This window comes from Cryptomeria japonica, chromosome 8, assembly GCF_030272615.1.
Source record: "Cryptomeria japonica chromosome 8, Sugi_1.0, whole genome shotgun sequence".
NCBI lineage: Eukaryota > Viridiplantae > Streptophyta > Pinopsida > Cupressales > Cupressaceae > Cryptomeria > Cryptomeria japonica.
This window is the reverse complement of record NC_081412.1, coordinates 460,467,694-460,477,021: the sequence shown is the minus strand read 5'-3', so window position 1 is coordinate 460,477,021 and position 9,328 is coordinate 460,467,694.

Here is a 9,328-nt window from a genome sequence, read left to right as displayed (position 1 = left end):
CTGAACCAAGTACACCTGAAGAAAGGAACCTTGAAGACACCATATGAAATCTGGTATGATAAGAAACCTAATGTAAGTTATTTCAAAATCTTTGGAAGTAGATGCTATGTACACAAAGATGATAGAAATGGAAAGTATGATCAGAAAAGTGAAGAAGGAACATTTCTTGGTTATTCTTCTAGAAGTAAAGCATTTAAATGTCTGATCAAATCCTCTAACAAAATAGTAGAAAGTGCAAATGTGAAAATTGATGAATTTGCAGAAAGAAATGATGAAGGAAATTCTAATGAACCAGAAGATTATGAAGGATTTGCATATGTTCAACTGAGAAGTCCTACCGAGAAAACTGCTGAAGGAAATGAAGAGAATGTCCAGTTACTGAGTGATGAAGAAGATCATACAGAGCCTACCGAGCCTATGTTAGCCAAGTATGTCAGAAGGAATCATGCATCAAGTAAGATTATTAGAGATAAGGATGATCTAGTGATGACAAGAAACAAACTGAGACAAAACACATGTCTGATATCTGAATTTGAACCAAGGATAGTGAAAGAGGCATTTAATAGTGAAGATTGGATAAATGCCATGACAGAAGAGATTGATCAAATTAAGAAGAATAACACATGGACACTGGTGTAGGATTTGAGAAATACAAATCCATAGAACCTAAAGAAACCTGCATGCAAGAAACCTGTCACAGAGAAAGAGAGAGAACGAATACAAGGGTTTTGGCTCTGACAAAGTGAAAAGATTTATTATCAGAGAAAAATGAATCAAGAGAATGTCAATAATACAAGAGATCAATCCTTATAAAGGAGATCAACACCAAAAGGAAAACCTAACCCTAAGGTGAGAGCATTTAATAATTAAATATTAATTATTAAATGACTAATGTATGCATAAAGAGAAATCTTAAGAGGAGAGTAAAGTTAATTAATTACTTTACTCTAACACCCCCCCTTAAGATGAGCTACAATGCAGCTACAAACAATGCAGAAGAAAGCAAAGGAACTACAATGCAAAAGAAGGGTCCCGGCAACAAGGCCTGATTAGGCACCCTAAAATAAGAAAATCTCTATAAAGCAGAGTAAAGGAGAAAACCCAGTGGGAAAAAACTCCTCTCCAAAAAGAGATACAAAAACATGCTGAAAAGAAAACATGAAGGAAGAAGGCCTCACTGAGACCCCCCAAGGACAACTTCCTTCACCCCAAGCATAGAGCGCAACTGAAGATAGCGCGGAGATGCCAAAGGTTTAGTGAAGATGTCTGCAACCTGCTCCTCTATAGGTATGTACTCCAAGATGAGCGAACCATCCTGAATCAACTGCCTAATGAAGTGCATGTGGATTTAAATGTGCTTTGTTTGCTGATGCTCCACTGGGTTGCGAGAAATGTGAATGGCACTCTGATTGTCACACCAAAGAAGAGTGGGACAATCTGGAGGAAATCCAAACTCAGTCATCAACTGCCGAAGCCATAAAACCTCCTGACTGGCTAACACTGCTGCATGGTAGTCAGCCTCTGTAGATGATAATGCAATAGCAAACTACTTTATGCAAGACCATGTAATAGGACCAAAACCAAGGCAAAAAACGAAGCCAGAAGTAGACTTCCGATCATTGACATCACCAGCCCAATCGGAGTCAATGAAGCCAATGATGTGAGGGGATCCTAAAGTGTAGTGAATGCCATAATGTGTGGTGCCCCGAATGTACCTCAAAATACGTTTGGATTCTTGCCAATGGCTCTCATGAGGATCATGGGAGAACCAAGAGGCAAGGCCAACTGCAAAGGAAAGATCAGGACGAGAATGTGTCAGGTACAACAGACTGCCAACCAACTGCCTGTATAAAGTGGGGTCTATTGAAGGAGTAGAGCAAGTGGAAGACAAAACAACACCTAACTGAAATGGAGTGGGGGCAGACTTGCAATCAAGCATGCCAAATCGGTGAAGCATATCAAGAGCATACTTCTCCTGAAATATGGAAATCCCATCCGAAGACTGAATAACCTGTAGACCTAGAAAGAAGTGCAAGAGACCAAGATTTGTCATCTCAAACTGCTCCATCAAAGCTCTCTGAACACTCTGAATCATGGAGGATGAGCTACCTGTAAGAATGAGATCATCTACATATAGCACAAGAATCAAAAGATCACCCTCCTGACGCTGAATATACACTGTGTGATCGGAATGACAGCGTGTGAAGTGAGAGGAAAGCAAAAAAGAGTCCATCTTCTCATACCAAGCCCGAGGGGCTTGTTTGAGACCATACAATGAACGACGAAGTCTACAAACCAAAGAAGTGTCCTGCACAAATCCTTGAGGCTGCTCCATATAGATCTCCTCATGTAGGTCTCCATGCAAGAAGGCACTCTTCACATCCATCTGAAACACTGTCCATCCCTGTGAAGCTGCAAGTGAAAGTACCAGGCATATAGAATTCATCTTGGCGACAGGAGCAAAGGTCTCAGAGTAGTCAATACCCTCTACATGAGAAAACCCCTTCACAACAAGACAGGCCTTATACTTATCAATAGAACCATCTGCAACATACTTGGTACAATACACCCACTTGCACCGAACCAACTTTCTTCCCTTAGGAAGAGGACAAAGATCCCAAGTATGATTCTTCATCAAAGAAGAATACTCCTCATCCATGGCCCTATCCCACTCAAGGTGTCCTGTCGCCTCTGAAAAATTTTGAGGATCATTTGAAAGGGCATGACTCAAAAGACTAGAACCAGATGTCTGAGCATGAGTGCGACGAGTATCTGAAGGATCACCTTCCAAAGAACCAGCTGCATCAACAGTATCACGGGCCCACTTCGGCAAAGACGAAGCAACTGGTGGTGGTGGAGATGGTGGATCATCATCTACATCATCCTCAAGAGATAAGTAATCCTCAAGAGATGAAGAGGAAGGAGTAGGCAATGAGGGAGAAGCTGGTGATGGAGAATCCATCTAAGGATAGCACTTATCAAACTGGACATCCCGCCGAAACAAGACCTCTCTGGAATCAGGATCAAACAACCTGTATGCATTAACATCCTCACAGTAGCCAACAAATATGAGTAGTCAGCTCTTCCTCTCCATGACATTCTGCTGAGCATCAAGAATAAATTCCCAAGCCTCACTACCAAAAACTCTGAATGTAAAAACATCAGGCTTGACATGGGTCCAAGCCTCCTCAGGAGTCATATGTTGCAATGCCTTATGGGGCATCCGATTTTGAATATAATTGGCACAATTGACTGCCTCAGCCCAAAATGAAGAACTCATAGCTTGAGACTGTATCATACAATTTTCCATCTCCCGTGAGGTTCTGTTCTTTCTCTCAGCAACACCATTCTGCTGAGGGGTGTAAGGAACTGTAAACTGATGCTGTAAACCATGCTCAGTGTAAAAATCTCTGAAAGCCTGATTTACATACTCCCCCCCATTATCTGTGCATATCCGCTTGATAGAAAGTCCAGATTGCTTCTCCACAAATGTCTTAAAAATCCTAAATGAGTCAAAGACATCAGACTTGTACTTAAGAAAGTACACCCATGTACGTCTGGAGAAGTCATCAATAAAAGTGAGTACATAACGAGCCCCTGAAAAGGAAGGAGTCGGAAAGGACATAAGATCACTGTGTACCAACTCTAGGGCTGCCCTAGCACGAGAGGCTTGACCCTTAGGAAAAGGATCTCGATGATGTTTGCCAAGGACACAACCACGACATACACCATCCGTACAAGAAATATGTGGAAGCCCAATCACAAGTGCCTGTGTACTCATCTGCTGTAGATATCTGTAATTGACATGGTTAAAACGCTCATGCCAAAGCCTACTCACTGAATATGCATGTGCTATAAGAGAGGAACCAACAGTGTCTGAACTCTCAAAGCCATCAAAACTATATAAGTGAGATGCAGAATCCACACTCCTAGTAGCCACAACCAAGTCAGGATCATGAAGATCTCGAATAACCACATCATGAGGTGAGAACTCAACTGTCTTACCAGAGCCAAAGTGGCAAATCTGATAAATGGATAGAAGGTTTGTCGAAATGTTAGGAACCAAAAGCACATCCTGAAGACAACCACCATCCAATGAAACAGTACCAGAACCCCAAACGAAAAGTTGTGCTGAGTCACCAACTGCAATAAGTCTAGTGCCGGTAGGGGCAAGAGCGGTGACCAAATCCTCTGTGTGTGTCATATGGTGAGAGGCACCAGAATCTAGAATCCAAGTGGATGCTGAGGACAATGCTCATGCAGAAAGAGCATGACCTTTCCCTGTGGGCTGCGAAGGAGGCTGTGGTGCACTGATATTATGCTGCTGCATGGCTTCCTCCAAAGCCTCTAAACATTTCCAACACCTTGAAATGGGATGTCCTTCCTTGCCACAAAAATTGCAAGGATCACCTGATTTCTTCTTAGTCTTGGAGGAAGATTCACCAGACTTTGAAGATTTTCCCTGTTTAGAATTGGACTGTGGTTTTGAATCAAACTTAGGTGGTGGCTTGGAGGGATTCTCACTAGCCTCTGAATCTTTCTTATGCTTCAGTTTCTGCTTCTTTTTTCCTTTGGAGGACTGGGCTACCAATGCTTGGTTCTGTGAACCTGAAAGTGAATCCAACTACTTAAGCTTAGCTTGCTCACAAGTCAGACGATCACAAAAGACCTCAAAAGAAGGCATGACATGGCGAGCACCCAAGGCATCCATGATGGAATAGAAGGTCGAAGAGAAGATCTGAAATGGACCCCGAAGCTTGGAGAGGATCAGGAAAATGCACTCTATATCAGTCTTAGTCTTACCACAACCCTGCAAGATAGATCTTTGCTGTTTGAACTTCATCAGAAAGTCCTCAATAGAGGGAAACGAATCAGGTACCAAGGAAGTTAACTCTGCCTCAAGCTGCAAATCTCTGAACTCGTTGACAGTACCAAAAAGTCCTTCAAACTTGGTCCAAATGGCTTGAGGAGTGAGACAAACCTCAAGATGAAACTGGAGACTGTTGGAAATGTGTAAAGCCATCAATCCCATAGCCTGATCCATATTGTTCCTGTGCTACATAACCTCAAAAGGACGTGTCCACTGAGGTTGAATCTCATCCAAACAGAACCATAACCCTCTAGACTGGAGAAGAGTCATCATGTGACCCTTCCAAGTGTGGTAATTATGCGGTGTGAGAGAGTCAATAGGCTTGTCGGCCATCCTGTGAACTGTGCCTCAACTACTCTGAATTTTTTAATTATTATTAAGTGGTCTTTTAGAACTAGACATAAGATGCAGAAGGGGTTTGATTGTTTTGTATGGTGTTTGTATATTCTAGTTTTCTAATGTAAATAACAGAAAGCAAGAGCAAACACCCCCCCACAATGCAAAAAACTAATCCCCAGTACAAACTGAAAGCCAGAAAATGATAGAAAGTAGTAACAGGTTGAGATAAAATTATGAGCAACTAAAGAATTTACTGATAAAATATACTATATATCTGGAAAGAGCACAGAACCACCTTTCCGACGCCTATTCGCTTTTGAAAAATGGAGCAAAAATGAACAAGTTATGCCCCTCGGAGTGCAAAAAGACTCATCGGACTTTGACTGCAAAAAAATGCAATCAAACTAGAGAAATATGAAAAAATTCCTACACCATTAGAATGGGCTCAGAGTCAGCTTTCCAACACCTATTCGTTTTCAAAAAACAGAGATCGAACACCCAAGTTATGCCCGATTTTGTAAAACAGCTCCAAAAGAGCCCAAATAGGCCCTTATAGCCTTCAAGGGCTTAAAAAAAGAAAGCCCCTGGTCTGCTGGGCGACTAGGAGCTGGCACAGGGTCTAGTGGCGTGGGGGTGGCACAGGGGCGGCGGTGGAGAGCAGGTGGCGAGCGAGCGGCGAGCGGGCGGCGAGCAGGCGGTGCGCGGGCTGCGGGCGACGTCGGCGGCGCGGCGGGGGTTGCCTGGCCGCAGCCGGTGGGAACCACCGGCGGCGGTGGCCAGGTAGTGTCTGCTGGGTGGCACACCGGTGGTGCGTGCCTCCAAAGGGCTGCGCCTTTTGTAAAAGAAAAAAAACTAGGTTTTTTAATTTTTTAAATTTTTGCCTTGTGTTGCGTGCCCTAGGGCCGTACGGCCTTGGGGCATAAATTTTTTTGCCTTTTGGAGCAATTGTGTCCAAATCAGACGAATTTTATATGGAAATAGGGATTTTTGGGTGCTACGAGCTCAACGGTGAGGTCCGTTTGGGCTCAAAGTGCACTGAAAAAAATAACCCCCTATTCCAAAATAAAAAATAGAAGACAAACATAGATCCGATGCAACCAAAACCTGGATCTCAAAATCTTTCAAAAGTCTGAACAAGCTGCAACAGATCTAGCTTTGATACCATGTAGGATTTGAGAAATACAAACTCACAGAACCCAAAGAAACCTGCATGCAAGAAACCTGTCACAGAGAAAGAGAGAGAACGAATACAAGGGTTTTGGCTCTAACAAAGTGAAAAGATTTCTTATCAGAGAAAAATGAATCAAGAAAATGTCAATAATACAAGAGATCAATCCTTATAAAGGAGATCAACACCGAAAGGAAAACCTAACCCTGAGGTGAGAGCATTTAATAATTAAATATTAATTATTAAATGACTAATGTATGCATAAAGAGAAATGTTAAGAGGAGAGTAAAGTTAATTAATTACTTTACTCTAACTGGTCCCAAGATTGAAGGACAAAAATGTGATCAGTACAAAGTGGATTTTCAGAAATAAGCTGAATGAAAAAGGTGAGGTCATTCGAAATAAAGGAAGACTAGTTTGCAAAGGATATGATCAAGAAGAGGGAATTGATTATGGTGAGACTTTTGCACCTGTGGCAAGACTTGAAGGAGTAAGAACATTGTTGGCATATGCTACTTTCAAAAATTTCAAAGTATATCAAATGGATGTCAAATCTGCATTTCTGAATGGTATATTAGAAGAAGAAGTTTATATTGAACAACCTTAACGATTTGTTGAAGACAAGAATAAAGATCAGGTATGTAAATTGAACAAAGCATTATATGGTTTGAAACAAGCACCTAAAGCATGGTATGAGAGATTGCACTCTTATTTGATCAAGATTAGTTTTATAAGAACAAGTGAAAACAATAATATGTACATGAAGAATGATGAAAATGGAATACTGATCTCAACCATATTTGTTGATGATATTATCTTTTGTGGAAATGACTCTTTATGCAAGAACTTTGGAAATGAAATGAGCAAAGAATTTGAGATGTCATTAATCGGTGAGATAAAGTATTTTATAGGTTTACAGATACTGCAAATGAAAGATGAGATTTTCATTACTTAATCCAAGTACATAAAGGAAATGTTGAAGAAATTTGGAATGGAGGACTCAAAACCAGTAAGTACTCCTATGACTACCAACTGTAAATTATCAAAGAATGATGAATCTACATCTGTTGATGAGACACTTTACCGATCCATGATTGGAAAGCTACAATATGTTGTTCACAACAGACCGGATATAGCACATGCAGTAGGCATAGTTGCAAGATTTTCTGCAGATCCCAAGGAAACACACATGACAACAATCAAGAGAATTTTCAGATACTTAAAAGGTACTGAGGATTATGGCTTAGTATATTAGAAAGGAAATGACTTTGATTTAAAAGTTTATACTGATGCTGATTGGGCAGGCAACATAGATGACAGGAAAAGCACAAGTGGTGGAGCTTTCTTTTTAGGAGAAAGACTAGTGAGTTGGCTTAGCAAGAAACAAGGATGTGTTTCACAGTCAACAACAGAAGCTAAATATGTTGCTGCAGCATTGAATTGTACCAATATAGCATGGATCAAACAACTGTTGGAAGGTATAAATGAGAAAGTTACCGAGCCAGTAACTATATTCTGTGACAATACTAGTGCCATTAACATTTCAAAGAATCCTGTTATGCACTCTAAGACAAAGCACATCTCTATCAAATATCATTATCTTAGAGAAGAAGTTCAAGAGAAGAAAGTGGTGTTGGAGTATGTTAGCACAAAGGAACAAATAGCAGATATCTTCACCAAGCCACTGCCAAGGGACATTTTTGAGTATCTCAGAAGTAAGTTAGGGGTTCTACCCCTATCTTCTACTCACTGACCAAGTTCGGTGATAGCATCAATTCGATGACTCTAAAGAATATCTATTAGGAGTTGATGCTGATTTACACACTTTAGGATGTTTTCTAAAGGTGTGTAGGAAACAAAAACAGGGAACAAGAATTGAAGACATAATGCTCTGATCGAGACTGAGTTGACACATAACAACAAGGAATTCACTTCTCAGTGGTAGAAATCATGTTTTAGCTCTTTTACTTTTTGGCATTGTTGTCGAAGGGGGAGAAGCCTATTGTATGGGGGAGAAGTCTGATGACAGGGGGAGAGCATTTCAGAATCTCACAGTAATCCAAATCAATTAGGTCAAATCAATTGGTTTTGCCATCAATGCCAAAGGGGGAGATTGTTGGCATTTCAATAAGGATATTGAGAAGGTTGTTGATGATTATGGATATAATTGATTAAGGATTTTTACTATCTTAATATTATTATTTTTTCATTGATGTCAAGAAATTGATTTTCTAATTCAGTATGATGTTGCCATATCTTAAGAAGTATGATTTGACGAGTATAAAGATGTCGGTAAAAGACATAGAAAGATTGTGATGAATAAGGGGAGAAATAAGTTATTCAATGGGCAACTATTACCGAGTTAGACAATGATGAGATCATGATGTTTAGATTGTTTTCATATCCTACATATGTTGTTGATTGTAAGGTTAATACTATACTATGTTACCAAGCAAAGAACCTAGTCGGTAAACCCTAAGGAACCTAGTTGGTAAACTCTAAGGTTATCGCTATCGGTTAATGAAGGCAGAATGTCTACCAAGTGAAGTTTAGTATTTACCGAGTTGCAACCGAGCTGTAATAGAATGCATTAAATGATTAAAAGCGTTATTTAATGAAGGAAGCTGATGAGCTAGAATTGATGAAATGATTGGTATGCCATGCATGAAGTTTGTTAAAGAATCTATGGCAATGGAAGATCGGCAGAAAGATCTACAACTTAGATTGAACCGCAATACCTTAGCACAAGTTCCAAGAAATGTATGCAAGTTCCAAGGTGAGGTAAAATGTTTTCAGATCGAAGGATACATTGAACCTAGTCAATTTTGAAGATCTGATGGCTATGATTGATCATGGGATATGTGATCAAGGAGATTCAACGGTTAGCAAATTGTTTATAAATAAGGAACTGTTGATAAACAATGCATGCAGGCAAGTGTAAGCACAGGGAT